This window comes from Felis catus, chromosome C2 (assembly GCF_018350175.1).
Source record: "Felis catus isolate Fca126 chromosome C2, F.catus_Fca126_mat1.0, whole genome shotgun sequence".
Classification (NCBI taxonomy): Eukaryota; Metazoa; Chordata; class Mammalia; order Carnivora; family Felidae; genus Felis; species Felis catus.
The window spans coordinates 28,920,441-28,942,253 of NC_058376.1; the positions used below are offsets into that span (position 1 = coordinate 28,920,441).

Sequence of the window (21,813 nt, forward strand, 5' to 3'; positions counted from 1 at the left end):
AAGAATTAAGAATGAAGGGGCGCCTGGGTGGCTCAGTTGGCTAAGTGTCCAACTTCAGCTCAGGTCATGATCTCATGGTTGGTGAGTTCAAGCCCTGAATTGGGGTCTGTGCTGACAGCTCAGAGCGTGAACCCTGCTTCAGATTCTGTGTCTCCCTCTGTCTCTCTGCTCCTCCCCCACTTACCATCTGCTCGCTCTCTCTCTCTCTCTCAAAAATAAATGAACATTAAAAAAAAATTAAGAATGAAGACGCACTCCCAGGCACTTTCAAATTTATATAATAAAGAATCTTACCAAACATCCTTCCTGCCCTCTTTAAAATTTAGAAATTATTTTTCCCCAATTTTTTTAAAGACACACAGTGTCAAGCATTTATAATCACCCATTTTTCCACACAGCCAGACATATACGTGTATTTCAAATAATTCTTTCAATTGTCCAAATACTCATAAGTTGTAGGAAATAATAAATCATTAAATATTTATGAAATATTGAAGTATCATATTCACACCAAGGGAGTTAAATGAGAGAAATTACTTTCTTATCCTGAATCTTAAAAAGGACTCTGGGAACTATGATTTATGTAGATTTTCCTAGAGTGTACCTTTTATACTGCCTTTATAAATGTTTTATTTACTATGCTTTAAGAGGTCTAGGATAGTTTTCCTCTGAATAAAGCCCCAAAACTCTTTAAAATGTAGGCAAAGTATGTAAATTTAAGGATTCTTTACTAGTGCATTTCTGAAACAAGAATCATATAGCACACAAATCTCTATTAATAAAAATCAACTATCTTTTTTCAATAATTAGAAAGCTGTCTCAAATTTTAATGTGTACTGCATGTTGATAAAAAACTCAGTTATCCAATAAATTGTTATTTTAGATGAATTAAAGGTATTTTAAATGTTGAAATACCCAATTCCCACAAAAGATCCCAGACTAAACTGTGGTAATATCTAAAAGACCTAAATATACCTTTTGATATAAGAGAAACAGAATGACAAAAATTTAGAGAAGTTGAATTCTATAAGAGAAAAATAGCTGTTTATGCAGTAAGGATGTTTCATGAATTAGGAAGTTCAATAAGTAGATAAATGTTTGTTGATTTTATTGCGAACTTGCAATGGACAATGTGTCTCTTGCCCTATCTATACAATTCCAGCAAATACAAATTGAATATTTTTTAGATAATTAAAACTCTGTTGGACACTTTGGAATATATGATCATAGGATACATGGTGTTTTCTCTCAACATGTTTGCAGTCTAGCTGAGGAGGCATGACAAATAGCAAAAAGTATCATAGCAACAGAATCCTGTAACAAGAGATGCATCATAGTGCCAAGCCAACAGGACAAAGTAATAGCTGTAGAGTTCAAAGAAGGGAGACACCACTAAATGTTGGGAGATAGGATATTTGCCTTCTAAACTGAGACATTCTGATCCTCAATATATAGATTTTTGGGGGGGAATGAGGCAGAAACCAAACAGACACTTACTATATAACCATATACTAGGTAAGCTATTTTTGAAGTACCAACTACTTAGTTGTATACAATATGACTTATGTGAGTTATTGTCAGTTAAAAACTGAATAACCACTAATCACCCCAGAGTGAATTTCAATGTCCCACAGTAGACCAAATTATTCATTTCTACATTCCATTTTCATTTATTTTTGTGGAAAATTGTTTTCATTTCAGTGATAAAAGGAAATCTTTAGCCTATATAATTTTTCCATAAGCATTTTTATACACAAAAATATCATGTCATATAACATAATAAGTGATTAGTTGTGGGGCTAAATGTTAAATGGTAGGTGTTAGGGAGATTTATAACCCCTAAACATACTCCCAGACCTTCAGGGACTTATCTTCTGTTTAGGAGGTCAGGTTTTATATATGACACAATAATACAAGGGGGCCATACATTAAAAGCTGAATGAATCTATCAGACACAAGTGTCTCAGTGGTTATAATACTCCTCAAACCAAAAGAAGCCATTCTTATTGTAACCCTGGATCCATGAATGTGGAAATGGTGCAAATAAAGCCTTCTTCTATTTCAAATTCCCCCAAATTTCAAATATCTGCAATAATACAATACAGGTAGGGGTGACATCTTGGGAGAAAGGAGTCCCTATATATTAGTCACTTGAGTGTCATAAAGAATGACTTTTACAAATTATATACTTAATATTTGAATACTAATGGCTATATCCTTAAAAGAAGGGACTCTTGACTTCAAGGAATCATAGATGTCAGACATGGAGGGGACTTGGAGAGGGTCTGTTCCAATGCCATCATGGTGTAGAAGAGATGGAGGCCTAGAGGGATAAAGGTTCATCCATGATAACATCTATTCACAAATGAGAAGAGTTCAGATTTGCATGGAGATCTTCTGGAATTAACTCCAGGTATCTTTCCTTCATAGCATGCTGCTTCACCATAGGAGTAACACAGGGCACCAGGTAAAGTTGAATATTTAACATAATTTCGCTGACTGAAGTTATGTCTTATCAAGAACAAGTCACTTCTCTCACCCATACAAATCTTCTAAAATCTGTGTTATACATACATACACTATACAATAACATATGGTCCCTAAGTAGGAAAAAAGTAGAATCGCTAGTTTGGACATCATTGACCCAAAGTAATAACAAAATAGAAATTGTCAGCAATATAATGTTTGCCCATATAGAATCCTGATGAGAATCTATAAGAATCTATGAGGATGCTAATAGAGAATAAGAGAATTTATAAGCTCAAGGAGGCTTTCACAAATCTTTGCCACATCTGCGTGTAAATTATGAAATTTATGCCAGTCAACTGAGAGAAAAGTCATACCTCCTTTAAGAAGTCTTGAACGTCATCAGGACCTTATGAAACACATTTTGATTAGCGAAGTGAAAATGAATCACAATCATTGGCAAAGGGTTGTGCTACAGTTTTCCTCAAACCAGTAACGCTTGGTTGAAAAGAGGTGGAGCATCAAGAAGAAAGATATATTCTATGCATTGCATTTTGATTAGGCTCCTGGATCTCCATATTTAAGACTTCTACCTTTCCCAGGGCTCGTCATCGCCTGATGATAATTACAAACGCATGGTAATGGCGGGCCTTAAATCAAACATGCATGGTAGATGTGCTGTCACGGCAAGAACCAGCTCGTTGCAAGCTGGCAGGGAAGGATGTGCTTGCCTTTCAACTGGCAGAGCAGGCCCCTTGGCTGGCACAGCGACCAGCTCTGCCTTAAATCTTCCTGAGATGTGTCCTGTTATAGGACTTTGCCTAATTTAAGATGTCTGTCTTTGGAGAAATCCTTCATAGCGTTAGTTTCATTTGCAGGTTGCCGAGGAAGATCGCTCGGGCTGCAGTGTTGCCCAGCTGCCTATAAAGCCCCTGCTCATCAATAGTCCTATCTAAAGAGTCCACTTTGACAAGGGGCCATCCAATGACCTGACAGTCATCCTCTTTTGCCAAAAGTTACATGTGAGCAAAGTGTCTTGAACGGATATGAAGCCTCTGCTAAAGTAGACAATATAGATTAATAGTCCACCCTGGACAATTCTAGTCATTTGAAGAAGTAGTGTGAAACTGGGACACTTCTAAAGCAAAATTTGCCAACCATATTTAATTTTAAAAGTAAAGTTATGGTACAGCCAATTGAGAAGAATCAGCAGAGGAAGAAAAAAAAAAGAACCAAAGTACAATCTTTCATAATTCAGAAAGAAGTTGTATCTGAGACACTGTGGATTCAGTTTCATGGAGAGTGGTTTTAATAAAATTACAATAAATATGGCACCGGGTTTCAGTATTCTTATTTTATAGGCATTTCATCTTTGAAATCACAGAGCATATTTTCCTAATCTTTAAATCACTAATCTGCTAATAGAAAATGAGCAAGTTTTCAATGCTTGCCAGAAATGAGAGGCACTCCCCCTATATCTACCCAAATAAAATTCTACCAAAATATATCAGTGAACTCAACAAAACAAGCTGAGAGCATTGGTAGGAAGAATAAATCAGTCTCTGACGAAGCAAATCATTTTTGTTTCGTTCTTCCTGTTCTAGTCCAGTTCAGCCTCAATTGGCCTCTGGTTTCACTTTTCCCTGTGTCTCTGAGTCCCTTATCTAATCCTACTCTCATTTTGCTCTGTTGCTCTCACAAGCCTCCTATATACATTGACTCATTCTTGCTTCACCTTTTATTTCTTTCCCTGAGCACTTTCTGGCTGGTTTCAAACCTGCCTTTCTTCTTCATGTGGCTTATTGTTTCAAAGTTTCCTCAACCGCCCAAAACTAGCAGTTATAAACATTCACAAACACAAATATTTTAAGTAGAACAATCAATCCAGAACAATCAATCTGTATTCCCAAATACAGATATGGTATCTTTGGGATCTGATAGCATGCCAGATGTATATCTCCTCAAAGCTCATTGCTCAAGGATCTAAAATATGCTTTGCTGAGTGCTCTCTCTTATAGGTCCTGAGATGAGCTCATCTATTTAAAAGTACACCCCAGCTCAGCAAAGCTATCCTTCAAATTTATTTGTAAGTCAATCCTTTGGAATTCTAAATGTTTTTTCTAATGGAAACTATCTTACACAGAATGGTGTAGGTCATCAACCAATTCCAAATATCTACCTCGTCCAGAATAGAAGTTTCGTTCAGAATCGTACTAAATGAAAAGATATTGGGGGCCCATTTGGTTAGAGCTGAAACACATCATGGAGATTACATAATACAACTCTTTTATGGTATAGGTAAGAAAACTGAGATTAAATGGCTAACTTTTTCTTCCTTATATAACATCCTCTTCTTTACTGTAAAACCTAGGTATTATATAAATTAATCCACACAACAATCTCAAAAGATTGGTATTCCTATCCACATGAGACAAGTGAGGCTGAAAGAGCCAAGTAGCTCCACTAAAATCACGCAGCTAGCACCAGTAAAGTGATGGAGCTGGGATTTCAACTCAGTTTTCTCAGACTTTATATATGTCCCAGTCCACTACCCCTCACAATGCCAGTCATACAGTTTCACCGAGAATCTGTTTTGAGGCAAAATTTATCTGTCTAAGGTCACATTTCTTTCCCATACAATGGAAGAAAAGTCACTTTTCTTATCCTCAAATACAAGCCACTAGTGATGGCCCTATGGTCTAGTGTCGAGACCAAAAGAAAAAAATTGTGAATAAGAGTAAAGTGGTTAAAATGATCCCTAGGACAAAGCAACTTTTTTGACTTCACATTCTATTCCAGCTACTGACCTATATTATCTCTCCTTTTGTTCACAGTCCAGGCTCTTCATTCTAAACTTGTTTTCTCTTTTTTACCTCCTATTCATGTTACAAATTACTGCAGTTAAGATTCTGCCTTTCCACCCCACTGCAATTGCTCTAACAAAGATCACAGTGACCTCTTAGTAGATCATTCAAATCCGTAGTTTTCAAACCATTTTCTGAACTATGTGGACAGCATTCAATAGCTTTGACTATTCTCTTCCTAAAACTCTTTTCTCTTTTGTTTTTTATAAGCCCCATCCATCTCTGAACCAATCCCTATCTGACTCATTCATAAGCTCCTTGTTTTTGTCCTGGTCTTAAATGCCTTGTGTTTTCTATAATCAGGCCCTTGAACCTTTCTCTAAAAAATAAGTGGGTTTCAACTTTGCCTGAACATTAGAAGCTGTCCATAAGGAGCTTTTAAAATTCTAATAGAAAACACTTTAAAAGGCAGAGTAAAGGCCTCCATGTATCCATTCCTCCATAAAAGAAATGAGAATATTAGCAAAAATAGGCAAAATAAACTTTTTCAGAACTCTGGAAATTAATCAAAGGTTTTCAAAAATATAAGAAGCATTTATTCAAGAAAAATAGCTGAAACTTGGTAAGAACAAAGTTTTGTGGCATTTTGATTCTTCCTATCCCTACCCCTACCCCCCCAATCTCTGTTGTAGCCTTCAAACCAAAAGCTACATGATTTTATTCATTGTGAAAACAGCAACCTATCAGCCACTGGAACAAACAGAACAGGTTTAGAGTTACTCCTCCCCCCAAAAAAAATTGCATTCCTAGAGAATTGTCACTATTTACCTGTCTTGTATCTCCATTCTCAGCACTTATTTTTTGTTAACCTGGGTGACTGCTGAATCAAACTTGACTTAGCTCACTCGGTGTGAACAGACCTGCCCCTACGGCATTTGTCAAAAGAAAATCAATATCAATCGTTTAAAAATTCAGGTGCCTGAGGTAGCAATACCAGTTGGATTAAGTAAGAAACTTACTAAAATATTATAAAGGAAAACCAGGGAATGAAATTTTTATGTGGGATGTTGAAAATATTCGACATATTCCTGGAAATCTAAAAGGCCATATGCATGTGCAAGAATGTGCACATGCTCAGGAAAAACGTTGAGGAGGCTCTAATCTCCCATGTGTAGATGCCTGTGAGTCTGCACAAGCAAGAAGTGAAGGCTATTGTAGTGTTTTAAACTGCCTACTGGAGTATTGAAATATTCCTCCCCAACACACACAAATCCCTCAACAAAGTTGGGAAGACTTATTGGTTTAGTACATTCAAGGAGATTTCTGTCCAATCATTAACTGACCACTACACTAACTGAGAAGAGATGTTGAGTTTTATACAAGACAAAGAATTCAGACTCTACAGAATTTGCTCAGGAAACTGAATAAACAAACCAACATCCATAACAACCAAATCAATACCAAACAACAAAACTACAAGGATTGTGGGAGGGGGAGGAGGGAGCTGGATTTCCAGAGTCAGAAAGATTTATTTTTCAAGGGTGAGGCATGGGGGAACTATAACACATGCAAGGAAACTGGAAGTTATAGACCATAAAAAGGAAAAAAAAATAAGTGAAAAGAAACTGTCTTTGAGGAGCTCAGATACTGGACTTACTAGACAAAGACATTAAAATAGCTATTATAAATATGTTCTAAGAACTAAATAAAACCATGTCTAAAGAATTAAAGGAAAATTTAAGGACTATATCTTACCAAATAGAGAATATCAATAAAAGGGAAAAAATTGTTTTTAAAAGGGTCAAATAAAAATTCTGGAAATTAAAAGTATAAAAACTGAAATGAAAAAATTAATTACAGGGATTTAACAGCACATTTGAATTGGCAGAATCTTAAGACAGAACACCTTAGATTATTCAGGCTGAAGAACAGAAGGACAGTTAATGAAGAAAAATTAACAGAGCCTCAGAGACTGTGTGATACCAATAAGCATACCAATATGCACATCATGGTTGTTCCAGAAAAAAAAGGAGAGAGAGAAGGTAAAAAACAAAACAAAACAACAAACAAACAAACAAACAATTTGAAGGCCAGAAACTTCCCAATTGGATTAAAAAAAAAAAAAACATGAACATGCATACCTAGGAAGCAACATAAATTCCAGGTAGGATACACTCAGACAGATTCATTCCTAGACAAATTAGAATAAATTGTCAAAAGCCAAGGAAAAGAGATGATCTTGAAAGTAGCAAAATAAACGTATTTTATAATGTACAAAGTTCCTCAAAGATCAACAGGTAGTTTCTCATGAGAAACCATAGGTTCTAGGAGGAAGTAGGGTGACAGGTACAGGGCACTGAAAGAAAAACATTGTTGACCAATGTTCTCAAGAATTCTATGTTCAGCAAAACTATCCTGCAAAAAGGAAGGATAAATGAAGACATTCTCAGTAATTGTAAACTGAAAGAATATATTGCTGGCAGACCTACTTTATAAGTAATACTAAGGGAGTGTTTCAGGCTATGAGAGGCACTAAACAATAACTAAAATGTGCAAGAACAAATAAAGATCACTGGTAAAGATAAGTGCACACATTAATATAAAAAACATTATAAATGTATTCCATTTGTAACTTTTTTCTGCTATTTGATTTAAATTACAGAAAACAATAACTATAAAGCTGTTGACTGCCTTATAACATGTAAAAATTTAATCTGTATGACAATAATGGCACAAAAAGTGAGAGAGAACAGGGCTATAATGGAATAAGTGTTTACAAACTATTTGAGTTAAACTTCTATTAGTAAGAATTAAATTTTTAAAAATTTACAACTCTGTAATCCTCAGTACAATTATTAAGAAAATCTTTAAAGTAAAATAAACAAAGAAATTTTAACAGTCTAATTCAAAACATCTATATATCACAAAAGAAGGAAGTAATGGAGAAATAAATGAACACAAAGACACTACATACAGAAATCCTACCTTACCAGTAATTAAGTTAAATGTAAATAGTTTAAATATTCCAATTAAAAGACAGAATTTGCAGAACCCTCAACAAAGTAGGTTTAGAGGAAAAAGACTTCAACATAATAAAAGCCTTGTATGAAAAGCCCACAGTGAGCACTATACTCAATGGAGGAAAAACTGAGAGCTTTCCCCTAAGGCCAGAAACAAGACAAGGATGTCCGCTCTCACCACTTTTATTCAACATAGCACTAGAAGTCCTAACCACAGCAATCAAACAAAAAATAAATAAATAAATACATAAAAGGCATCCAAATTGGTAAGAAAGAAGTAAAATCTTTATTATTTGCAGACGACATGATACTCTATATAGAAAACCTGAATGAGTCAATCAAAACTACTAGAACTGATAAATGAAGTCACTAAAGTTGCAGGATACAAAATTAATGTCAGAAATCTGTTCCATTTCCATACACTAATAATGAAGCAGCAGAAAGAGAAATTAAGAAAACAATCTCATCTATAACTGACCCGAAATTAATAAAATACCTAGGAATAAACTTAACCAAGGAGGTGAAAGACCTGTACTCTGAAAACTGAAAAACAAAACAAAACAAAACAAAAAACACTAGTAAAAGAAACTGAAGATGACACAAAGAAATGGAAATATGTTCCATGCTCATGGATTGAAAGAACAAATATTGTTAAAATGCCTAGAGTCTCAAAGCAATGTAGACATTTAATGCAATCCTTATCAAAATACCAACAGCATTTTTCACAGAACTAGAATAAACAATACTAAACTTTGTACAGAGCGCTCACTTCAGCAGCGCATGTACTAAAATTTGTATAGAACCACAAAAGACCCCAAGTAGCCAAAGTAATCTTGAAAAAGAAAAACAAAGTTGGAAAACTTCAAGTTATATTTAAAAAGTTGTAGTAATCAAAAACATGGTACTAACACGAAAATAGACACATAGATCAATGGAATAGAATAAAAAACCTGGAAATAACCACACAATTATATGGTCAATTAATCTTCAACAAAGAAAGAAAGAATACCCAATGAGAAAAAGACAGTCTCTTCAAAAGATGGTGTTGAGAAAACTGGACAGCTACATGCAAAAGAATGAAACTGGACCACTTTCTTTCACCATACACAAAAAATAAACTCAAAATGGAGTAAAGACCTAAATGTGAAACCTGAACCATAAAACTCTTAGAAGAGAGCACAGGCGGTAATTTCTCTGACATCAGCAGTAGCAACATTTTTCTAGATATGTCTCCTGCGGCAATGGAAACAAAAGCAAATATAAACTATTGGGACTACTTGAAAATAAGAAGGTCTGCACAGCAAAGGAAACAATCAACTCTATTAAAAGGCAATCCTACTGAATGAGAGAAGATATCTGCAAAAAATATATTTGATAAAATGTTAGTAATCAAAATATATAAGAGCTGATACAACTCAATGCACAAAAAACAAATAACCCAACTAAAAATGGGTAGAAGACATGAACAGATGAAGAATACATGCAGACACACGAAAAGATGTTAAAAGTCACTCATCACCAGGGAAAAGCAAATTAAAACCATAATGAGATATCATTTCACACCTGTCAGAATGGCTAAAATCAACAACACAAGAAACAAACAATAGGTGTTGACAAGGATGTGGAGAAAAGGGAACCCTCTTACACTGTTGGTGGGAATGCAAACTGTTGCACCTACTCTGGAAAACAGTATGGAAAACAGTATGGAAAACAGTTCTTCAAAAAGTTAAAAATAGAACTACCCTATGATCCAGCAATCTCACTACTGGGTATGTGCCCCCAAAATATAAAAACACTAATTCAAAGGGATACATGCATCCCTATGTTTACTGTAGCATTATTTACAATAGCCAAATTATGTCATCAGCCTAAGTGCTAATCAATAGATGAAAGCATAAAGAAGGAATGGCATACATTCAGTCATAAAAAAAAAGAATGAAATCTTGCCATTTGCAACAACATAGATGGAACTAGAGAGTACAATGTTAAGTGAAAAAAGTCACAGAAAGACAAATACCATATGATTGCACTCATATGTGGAATTTAGTAAACAAAACAAATGAGCAAAGAAGAAGAGAGAGAGACAAACCAAGACACAGACTCTTAACTGCAGAGAACAAACTTACAGTTATCAGAAGGGGAGTGGGTAGGGGGACGGGTTAAATAGGTGCTGGGGATTAAGAGTACACTTACGATGAGCACTGAGGAAGGTACAGAATTGTTAAATCACTATATTTTACAACTGATACTAACATAACGTTGTATGTTAACTATACTGGAATTAAAATAGGAAACTTAGTTAAAAAAAATAAAAATAATAAAAAATAAAAAGACCTTTTGGCAGAATGGATTTTTAGAAAACATGATTCAACTGTATACTGTTTACATGAGACACACTTCCAGTTCAAAGACACAAGTAGGATGAAAGCAAAAGGACAGGAAAAGATATGCAGAGTTAAGCAAAAGAGAACTAAACTGGCTTTTTAAATTTCAGACCAAATAGATTTTATGTTAAATTTTATTATTAAAAAGATAAAAACAGTGACATTTAAACAACTAGGCAAAAGGTCATTCACTAAATAGAAGATTTCAATAACACAATAGGCCAAGTAGGCTTAACAGAAATCTATACAACACTCCATATAAACAGAAGAATACACATTTTTCTCAAGGGCAGATGGAACATTCTTGAGTATACAGCTACGTGATAATTCTTTTTAAATTGAAAATTTGCAATAATACAAAGTGTGCTCTCTGATCATAGTGGAATGAATTAGGAACCAATAGATATTTGGGGAATTCAAAAATATGTGGAAACTAAACAACATACTTCTACATAATCAATGGGTGAAAGATCACCAGGGAAGTTAGTAAATACTTTGAGATGAATGAAAATGAAAATACAACATGACAAGTTTTAGTGTATGCAGCAAAAACCATGTTTAGAGTGAAACTGATAGGGTAAATGTCTATACTGAAAAAGAAGAATGATCTCAAATTAATAATTTAGCCTTCTATTTTAAGGAACTAAAAAGAGTAGACTAAACCCAAAGCAGGCTGATGGAAGAAAATAATAAAGATTAGAGGAGAAATAAATAAAATAAAGAATAGAAAGTAACAAAAAAACACAACAAACTTAAATTTTTTAAGTTTCTTATTTATTTATTTTTGAGAGACAGAGAGACACAGAGTGCAAGCAGGGGAGGGGCAGAGAGAGAGGGAGACAGAATTCAAAGTAGGCTCCAGGCTCCTAGTTGTCAGCACAAAGCCTGACACGGGGCTTGAATCCCTGAACTGTGACATCATGACCTGTCCTGAAGTTGGACAATTAACGAACCAAGCCACCCATGTGCCCCCAAATCAACAAATTTAAAGCTGGTTCTTTGAAAAAAATCAACAACTAACATAAACAACAAAATTAATAAATCTAATTTTGTTAAACTAAACGAAGTTAAATAGAAAGAATCAATTTAGTAAAATCAAGAATAAGAGGATGTGATTACTGCCTACACAGAAACAAAAGGAATTATAAAAAATATTATGAAAAATTGCATGCCAACAAACTAGATAACTTAGATGAAATAGAAAAATTCCTACAAAGAAACAAATTATTGAAACTGACTCAAGAGGAAACAAAATTCAACTAGAACTATAGCATGATAAGAAATTGAATTAATATTCAAAACCTTCCCACAAAAAAAAGCCCACAACCAAACAGCTTTACCGGTGAGTTCTATCAAACATTTAAAGAATATTTAACATCAATATTTTGAAAATCTCCCCCAAAATAAAATAATGGAAAACTTCCCAAATTATTCCATAAAGCTGGTATTATTCTGATACAAAAGCTTAAAACATACTACAAGGGAAAGAAAACTACAAATAAATATTCTTTATGAATATAGAGGCAGTAACCCTCAACGGAATACTAGCAAGACAGATACAACAACATACAAAAAGGATTATAAATCATGACCAGGTGGGATTTATCACAAGGATGCAAGGGTGTTTTGACATTAAAAAAAAAGCCATTTATGTAATACATCACATTAATTGAATGAAGAAAAATTTATCATCTCTATAATCTCAACAGATGCAGAAAAAGCATTTTACAAAACCCAACACTCTTCCATGATAAAAACACTTATTAGACTGGAGACAGAAAGGAACTTCCTTAATATGATGAGGAATATATATATTATGTATATATATATATATTATAATATAATTTATACATATATATAAAAATGTCAGAGCTAACATCCTAGTTAATGGTAAAAGAATGAATGCTTTCTCCCTCTCCACATTTAAAAAATAGAATAAATGAGTTTGGTAATGAAGGAGGATATAAGATCAATATTAAAAAAGCAACTGCATTCCTTTACAATTGTAGTGAATAATCCCAAAAGGAAATCAAGAAAACTATTCAATTGGAAAAATGTACGGAAAATAATACAACGCTTAAGAATTAATCTTTAAAAAGTATAAGATATGTACACTGAAAACAAAACATAACTGAAATAAACTGGAGACCTAAATAAGTGGAAAGATACCAGTGTTCGTGGATTAGAAGACAACATGGTTGAGATGGCAAAACTCACCCCAATGATTTACATATCCAATGCAACTGTATCAATAGTTCCTCTGCCATTTTGCAGAAATGGACCCACTGATCCTAAAAGTCCTATGGAAAGGCAAAGGACACCGAATAGTCAAAACAATCCTGAAAAAGAACAAATCTGAAGTATTCACACTTCTTGATTCCAAATACTCGCATAAGGTTATACATATGGATCACTAGAATAGTATTGAGAATCCAAAAATTAACCTTGACATTTATGGCCACTTGATTTTCAACAAGCATGCCAAGATATTACAGTGAGGAAAAAATAATATTTTTAGCAAATGCTACTGGGACAACTAGATACCTTCATGCAAAAAATAAACTTAAACAGTATAGAAAAATTAATTCAAAGTCAATCATAGATTAAAATGCAAAAGCTAAATCTATAAAACTCTTAGAAGAAAACATAAGGTTAAACTTTTCCTGACCTTGTATTAGGCAATAGTTTTTTAGATGATACAAAAAGCACAAGTAAGAAATGAAAAATAGATATACTGGACTCATCAAAATTAAAAATCATTTTTTAGGATACTTTTTTAAAAATACTACCAAAAAAATATAAAGACAATCCATAGATTGGGGGGAATATTTACAAATCATATATCCGATAATAGATTTGTATCCATAAAGTATGAAGAATCCTTGCAACTCAATAATAGAAAACTAAATAACCCAATTAAAAAATGAGTAAAGGATTTGAACAAACATTCTCCAAAGGAGATATATGCATGACCCCAAAGCACATGAGAACACACTCAATATCATTAGTGATGAGGGAAATGAAAATCAAAACCACATTGAGATATTACTTCACACTGACTGGGATGGTTAGAATCAAAAGGACAGATGATAACGAATGTTAAGAGTGTGGAGAAATTGGAACCCTCAGGCATAGCGGTACGAATGTGAAATGGCACAACCCCTTCAGAAAACATTTTGGCAGTTCTTCAAATAGAGGTCCCATGGAGTTAAATTGTAGACTTACAATATGACTCAGCAATTCCACTCCCAGATCTGTATCCAAAATAACTAAAACAATATTTTCACTTACCTCAGTGATTCTATCCATTCTAGATTTTCAGCCCAGCCCTTCAATTCAATGATTTACTTTCAATGTCTCACATGAATTTCCAACTTAGCCTATTCAAAATTAAATTCACTACCTTCTTTCCAAAACTTTATTCTCTACCAGTGCTCCATCATCCACCCAGATTTCAATTAGAAATATTAAAATGAAAAGAAAAAAAAAAAGAAAGAAATCCAAATTACCATTGATTCTTTCCTCTCCCATCAATGCCAAAACATTATACTCCAAACTTATTCCTTCCCCTTCCTGCCCACTGCCTCAGCCTCAGGACATGTAATTATCTCCTTTTTCAAAATTATACCATCAAAATTCCAACTAATCTCAGTAACTCCATACTTGATCTTCTCCAATCCATTCCCCAGACTGTATCCTATATCCTAATATGTCCTGATTACACCACTCCCCAACTGAAAATCCTTCCCTGGTTCTCAAGTACTTTATCTAAAAGGAATTCAAACATTTACACTGATTTTTAATTATCTGCTTCTACCTAATTCTCCAGCTTCATCATTCATCACTCCACCACTCCTACCTCATTACCCTATCCTCTTGTGATAGGAGATTGCTTTTAATTTTTCAATGTGCTTTGCTCTCAAACCTTTCAAACTGGTTCACACCCCCTTGCTCCCCATATCTAGGACTGCTCCTTTTACTGAAATTCTTCATCAGCCTTCAAGACTTAGCTCAGATACTAACATTTTCTGAAAGAATGTCCCAGATATCCTCACTATGATTCAATAGCCTGATGTGTGTGCTCCCATATAATTCTGGGCATTTCTACTACAGCATTTATCACTCTCAGGAAATTGTGTGTTTACACTCTCTGTTAATTTGATTGCTCTCCAGAGCAAAAATTGTATCCTTAACACGGAGTAGAGACTCAACATATAGTGAATGGGTAAAACCTAAAATATGCAATGGAGAAATGGTTAGCTTATTTGTTTGCTTTTGGGGACAGAGGATTATATATAATAGCATTGGAATGTATCATTTATTACTAGCTTATTAAAATTATAAAATAAAATGCACAGCTGTATAAATGTATATATGTGTGCATATGGGCATATATATATGAAACACACACATATATATTGTGGTGTTTCTCCTGACTGGATGGGGGCCCCTAAATGTGGGGCAACCCCATCAGCTGGAAGCCAGTGACATAGGCAGGACAAAGGAGATATAAGTATATTAAATACACTGAATATACTGCAAGGGAGCAGCAGGCAAGACAGCAAAGGAGAAGTCTGCAAAGAGGCAGTGGGTGAGGGCTGTATTTAAGGGGGGGTGAGAAGGTATGGGGACATATGGAATTTTTCCTGCCTGGTTGTAATAGTCCATTGGTCAGCTAGGGTTTATGGATATTTTGAGATGGGCCGCTTAATGGGCCTGTTTGTATTCAGTCATGAGGTTGGGGTCACTCTGGGCCCTTTTGCGCTGTTAAGTTTCTATTGCTCAAGCCTGTTGCCTAAAAGCGGCTTCTATACATATTATACACTGTATGTATGTACATATAAGAAAAACCTACACAAAAGTTGAAAAAACATTAATAGGAGTTCTCTAGGTCATGGGATTGGATATTTTATCCTTTAGAGATTCTTAGAGATACTTAAATTCTTTAAAATTTTTTTCAGTATTTTCTGTGGGAACATGTATTATTTTTGAAATAAAAATACTTTTTAAAAGATAACTTGTCTATTTTTTTCCCACTGATTCTATCTAACACAGTTTATAAGCCAAACAGAACAAAATTCATTCTCCTACCTTTTTTCCTCCATTCTGTTGTCCCAAATTAAGCACAAAACTTGCCTGGGCCCAGCCAGGGAAGTGAAGATTCTGGAGCTGCAGGCATTGGCAGAGGTTGTAGAGGTAGGTATGGCTCACGGGTTCCATCTTTTTCCCCCTCTTCACGTCGTAGTTTCTAAAGATGATATGAAAATAAAATTGATTTGTGATGGAATCAAAAATGAGTTCAGTGAGTACTTTGAATGTCTCATGTTTTGAATCACTATGATCACCATTTACAAATTGTAATTAACTGCTTTCTTGTAACTTACTAAGGGAGAAGAGTTGAAAGGGGGGGGAATAAAAGGTGAAGTTACATCTTTATGTCATAACCTAGGACTAAATATGAAAAATTCACATTTAATCAGACTAAAAAGACAATGTTAAGAGTCAAATGCATATCTGAGATTAAACATTGCACTCTGTTGAAATACTGTTTACCCAAAACTTTACAATGGCTTCTTTCAGAGCAGCAAAGACTGATTGGTAAAAGTGTCTCCATTGGGAAAAATGTCCCACATTAAAGCAGTTAAAATCATGCTGTAAATAACATAAACTTCATATTCTATTAAAAAAATAATGTTTATTTATTTTTGAGAGAGAGAGAAAGAGAAAGATAGAGCAAGAGCAGCAGAAGGGCAGAGAGAGAGGGAGACACAGAATCTAAAGCAGGTTCCAGGCTCTGAGCTGTCAGCACAGAGCCCAATGCAGGACTTGAACTCACAAACTGTGAGATCATGACCTGAGCTGAAGTCAGATGCCTAACCAACTGAGCCACCCAGGCACCCTGGTTCAGATTCTGTTTTAAAGTGGGATGCATTCTTAGTTTGTAGACTATTTTCCTGATTTTGTTATTAATATGACTGAACCACTTGGGCATTTGGTCTGAATGTTATAAACTATGTTGAATTTCCATTGAAAACTCTTGCATGTTTAAAAAATTTAGAAAGCATTATAAAACTGTTAGTTCACTTTTCTTTTATAAAACCATGATTCCCAAACAGTTTTCGATGAGGGACAGAACAATATAAACAAGGCAAATGAGGGCCTAACCACACATCTCTTTGTTTCAATCATCTTAAATCATTGCCTAGTTGTCTTTAAACCCCTCTCTTAAGAATCCCTAGTTAAGAAATATGGTTAAATTCAGGTTTCTCTCAAGATTACGGAGCAAATCCAGACAGAGCAGAGATGTATCACGTACATGAAGAAGAGAGATTGTGGGAATCAAGGAAAATCTTAAAGGGGAAAATAAAACACAAAAGAACAATCTGGAGCTTGAGCAAAGAAGAACTTGGAACAGAAAGAAAAAGGCAATGGGCCTTGCCTTCTGATATTTATATGAGTTTTTCCTATGAATATAGACTCTAGTTTATTTGTGTGAATATAAACCTAGTTATATCGGGTCTTTTAAAGTATTATGTGGTCTCCCTCCCTTCTCATTCCTACCTGCACTCTCTCATCGCACCTCCTAAGCATTCCCAACCTCATCCCAAATTAGGACAGGTATTCTCTATGCTCTCCCTACTACCACCTCCTATCAGGTACTTGAACTTAAATGTAAATTGGAGGATGATGTTTTAAAATCCAAGGATACCTGCAGCAGGATGACTAGAGCAACAGACCTCCATCTTTGACCTCTTTCAATATCTCCCCCCCCCCCCCATGTGTACTTTGTGCTTTTAGCACAAGAGAGGTCCGGGAACTTCTAGAATTCTAAGTAATAAATGTACTCATTTGTAGAGGATTGGTTCCCTTCAAAAAACCTGGGTCTACACATAAGCATATTTATTAGGTATTATATAATGTGATACTAAGGCCCTGTATCTAATGGTAACATAGCAAAAAACAAAGTATTTCCCTGTCTTCTGCCCTAGCCCCCACACCCCAGTAATCAAACTGCCATGGTATGGTGTCTCATCTCACCTGTGGGTGAGAAAATTTCCTAAGATGGCTCCTTTTAAAACATAGATGACTCAGGGGTGCCTGAGTGGCTCAGCTGTTTAAGCATCCAATCAAGCCCAGTATTGGGTTCTGCACTGACAGTGTGGACCTTGCTTAGTATTCTCTCTCTCCCTCTCTCTGCCCCTCCTCTGCTAGCACTGTCTCTTTGTCTCTCAAAATAAATAAATAAACTTAAAAAAATAAAACATAGTTAGCTCATAATTCACTAGTAAGTTGCCTACACTGGTTCTTCAGGCTAGCTAGACCCAAGAAGACTCATTAGGGAATGAAACATAAGAATAAAATCTGTCCAAAGTCTCAAGGTTACAGGCTATGGATCCAAGTAAGTATAGTGAAAGAAAGCTGTGTGAACAGTCACTCGCCTGGGGTTCCAGTCCCAACTCTGCCGCAAGGAAGGAAACAAGGAACTTTGCTTACCACAAACAAAGGACAGCTCTCTGAGTTATTCTATTTTTTTCAACAAATCTAAAATTGCCTGTTCAATACTTCATTATGATGCCCTGAAGGTAAATGAGATAACTTACTTTATAGTTCTCTGAAAATTGCTGGATACCATACAAATAAAGAGCATCAATACTGTTCTTACAGAAATATAAAAATTTAGAGATTGGGTTGGTTCAGGTATATTGGACAGAATGGGATTTATTTTAAGCAGGTCAGTTTCTTTTGAAACTTTTTAATTGATGTATTGTGTATATTCAGAAAAGTGTACAGGTTCATGTACAACTTGATGAATTAGCAAAAAGTGAACACACCCATGAAATACCCACTCAAGTCAAAACATAGAACACTGACACCACCTGAAGTCTCACTTTGTACTCAATCCAATCATCCACTCCTCTTCTCCTCCCCCAAGACAATCACTGTCCTGATGTCTAATGCCATAGATTAATTTTGTCTCCTTGTAAACTTTCTCTAAGTGGAATCATACAATCTATATTATTTTCTATTGGACTTTCTTTGTTCACTGTAACTTTTGTGAGGTTGATCTCTGTTGTATGTAGCAACCATTTGTAACTTTCATTGCTGTATAGTAGTTACATGCTGTATATACTAATAAATGAGTATTTACAATATATTTATAAAATTTTTCTGATTATGGACCTTAGGTTGTTTCAGTTTAGATGACTGAAAATAATACAGATATGAACATTCTTTTCAATGCCTTTTGCTATGCCTGTATACGTATTTCTATTGGATATTTCAAGAAGTGAATTTTCTAAATCATAAGTTTTAGTAGATAATGTCAGATTGCCCCACAGTTTTACCATTGTTTATTCCTACCATTTGGTAAAGGAGTTCTAGTTGCCTGGCACCTGGCATCTGAAATAAAGCATCTGAAATAAGGTAATCCATACTAAAAACAAAGAATCGAAGTAAAGGTTTATACCTTCATACTGAAATCCCCAGTTCTTTATCCCTCCTAACTCTGAGGATGCTGGCAGCAGGCTTTCTCCATCTGAACAAGAAAAGGTTTTTATCTGGAGAATCTGAGCCAGTCACAAGAAAAAAGATCCAAACATTTTGACTTAAGATCTCCAATGAGAATAAGCCCAATAAGAATGCTTTAAAATAAAGCCTACCATCAAGTCACAAACACACATACACACACATATACGTTTACAAACACTCCAGTAATTTTTTTAGTGCCCAACCTGTATATATAAGCATACATCCAAAAATCACCAGACATCTGAAAAAAGTCTCTAATATGAAAGACAAGTGCAAACAAGCCAACATTGGAAAGTAACTTATAGGAAACAATTTATGCCGGGAGAGAGGAAAAAATATTGTTAATAGTTTCAGAGAAGAAAGAGGAACTATTTCATTCATGAAATAAGCATCAATTCTACAAAGGAGATAATCAAAGAACAAGAAAGAAACCTTAAAAATGTTAAATATTGCTATAGAAATTAAAAATTAATAAAAATGTTAAAGGAAAACATTTTTAAAATTAAATATAAAATTAAAAAAAAAGAAAATTATAGGACCAGAATAGGATGTACAATATCCACCAAAGAGATACCAAAATCCTAATAGAGAAAAAGAACTAAATTTTTAAAAATGTTGTAGGTAAAATGTTCTGAATTGAAAGATCTAAGATTCCACTTAAAGGGATCCACTGAGTGACCCACAGAATGGATGATCATGCACACATTACCTATCACCATGAAATTTTAGAATATTAGTAAAGAAGACATGATTCTACAAGAATTCCAGAAGGAAGAAAGATGACATAAAAAATTGGAATAAAAATCATTTATATCCTTCCCCAGAGAAGCACTAGATATAGTAAAACAAGAAAACAAAAGATCAATGCCTTAAAATTGTAAGAAGTTATTCATAACTAGGTTTGCATATTTAGCCAAATTATCAATAAAAGGAAGCAAGATGAAGTCATTTTTAGACACGCATGTTATTTAACAATTTATCTCTAATTTACCCTTTCTCAAGTAATCACTGGAAGACATGTTCCACTAGAATGAGGCCATAAACCAAAAAAAAAAAAAAAAGAAAAGAAAAAGAATATTAGGGATCAACTCAAGTGATAGGTGAAAACAACTCCAGGAAAGCAATTATAGAACTGATATGCAGAAAACCAGTACCATTTGGAGCTGGTCAAAATGCTAGAAGAGAGATATTGTCAAGAAGGCAGAAGTGGCACATCCTATATATATGCATACAGAATAACAAAACCAGTATAATAGGAATTTCAGGAAGTTTAAAAAAATTTTAAAAAGCAATCTCATATGCATTAGCCATCACAAATATCCCATTCTCTTCTCTTTCTTGAGAATTCCACATCCCAATATTCTTGCAATTAGACAAGGCCATATGACTGATCTGGGCCAATGAAACGTGAGTAGGAGTAGTATAAATCATTTCTGATCTGAAGCAGTAAAATCCAGGGGATTTTCCACTCCATTCTCCCTCTTTTGCATTAGAGGTTGCTGTTGAGCTGGCACAGCCACAAGATGAGAGCATTCTGGACTGCTAGGTCAATGCATTAAGGGAAAACTGCCCAGGGGAGCCACTGGTCCTTTGCTGGACTTTGTATGAGCAAAAGCCCCTGCGGTTCTGGCATTGCTCATCATTGTGATGTAGATTAGCCCATTCTGTCTAACGCAGTATTTTACATAGTTCTGTCATAAATAACATTTACATGTTCACAGTAATAAAAACAGTAATCATTGTTTTATCCAGAGTCCTGATATAACTATATGGCAGGCATAGGAAAAATAGTGTGTGAGAATGCTGTGCGAGGTGAGGGAGCTAGGCATCTATGTTGGGGAGGTGGAGATGCTGGGTGTCCAAGAGAACAAAATTCTCTTCTTCCACAGTGGAAGGTCAATAAATAGTACCTAAAATTCAAAGAAATAGTAACGGAAACGCGTCTTGGCCTCAGCTTTGGACTGTACTTTCTATTTGGAAAAGCCCCTCTTGACAAGCATATAAAAGGCTGATCAAGTGAAAACAGATATTGGGTTTTACTTTCATAGGAGTGACTACAAAAGCTCAGGTTTTTAACGATGGTAAAATATGTAACCGTTAATTATACTTGCCTGGCTTCCCTGACTCAGAGTGGTGGGGTAGGTGAATTGGTAGCAGGCCATCCTGGCAGCCAGGGATGTGTTTCATTATCAAACCCTTAGCGGCACTTAATTCAAGGAAGAGTACTCATCTGACATGAGCGGAGACAGTAAGAGTGGAGGCTAAAAGACCCTCAGCTTAGTACGGTTTGTTCGTTGTTGTTATTGTTTTGAAATAAGACAGTGTGATCCTAGGAGCTATGAGGGGTCTATCTTCCCCTTAGTGTTAACTGAAAAGCAAAAGCCAGTGTGCAACATAAGAGGAGGAAACAGATGTACAGGGAGATAATGTCCCGTGTCCTTGTAAAATGCAGTTCCCACTCCTGGAAGCAACTCCTACATGTAAACTAACTCAATTCCTTTTCATATTTGGAGCCAGAGAGTTCTGACTATTAAAACTAGTGCTTAACAACTCAGACCTGGAAAGGCAGCTTAATTCTTTCCTCTGCACCTGAAAATACACATTCCTCAG

At 35.0% G+C, this 21,813-nt stretch overlaps 1 long non-coding RNA gene across 5 annotated transcripts in view; it reads right to left on the reverse strand.

Moving 5' to 3' along the window:
• LOC109503376 overlaps positions 1 to 21,813 on the reverse strand; it is a 107,807-nt gene that overhangs the window by 26,149 nt on the left and 59,845 nt on the right. For all 5 annotated transcript variants that reach the window (XR_006584927.1, XR_002735834.2, XR_002162320.3 and 2 more), the window contains 2 exons: positions 15,766 to 15,922; positions 12,892 to 12,974 (listed from right to left, as the gene is read on the reverse strand). This is a non-coding gene — a long non-coding RNA (uncharacterized LOC109503376). The remainder of the gene's footprint in view (positions 1 to 12,891; positions 12,975 to 15,765; positions 15,923 to 21,813) is intronic.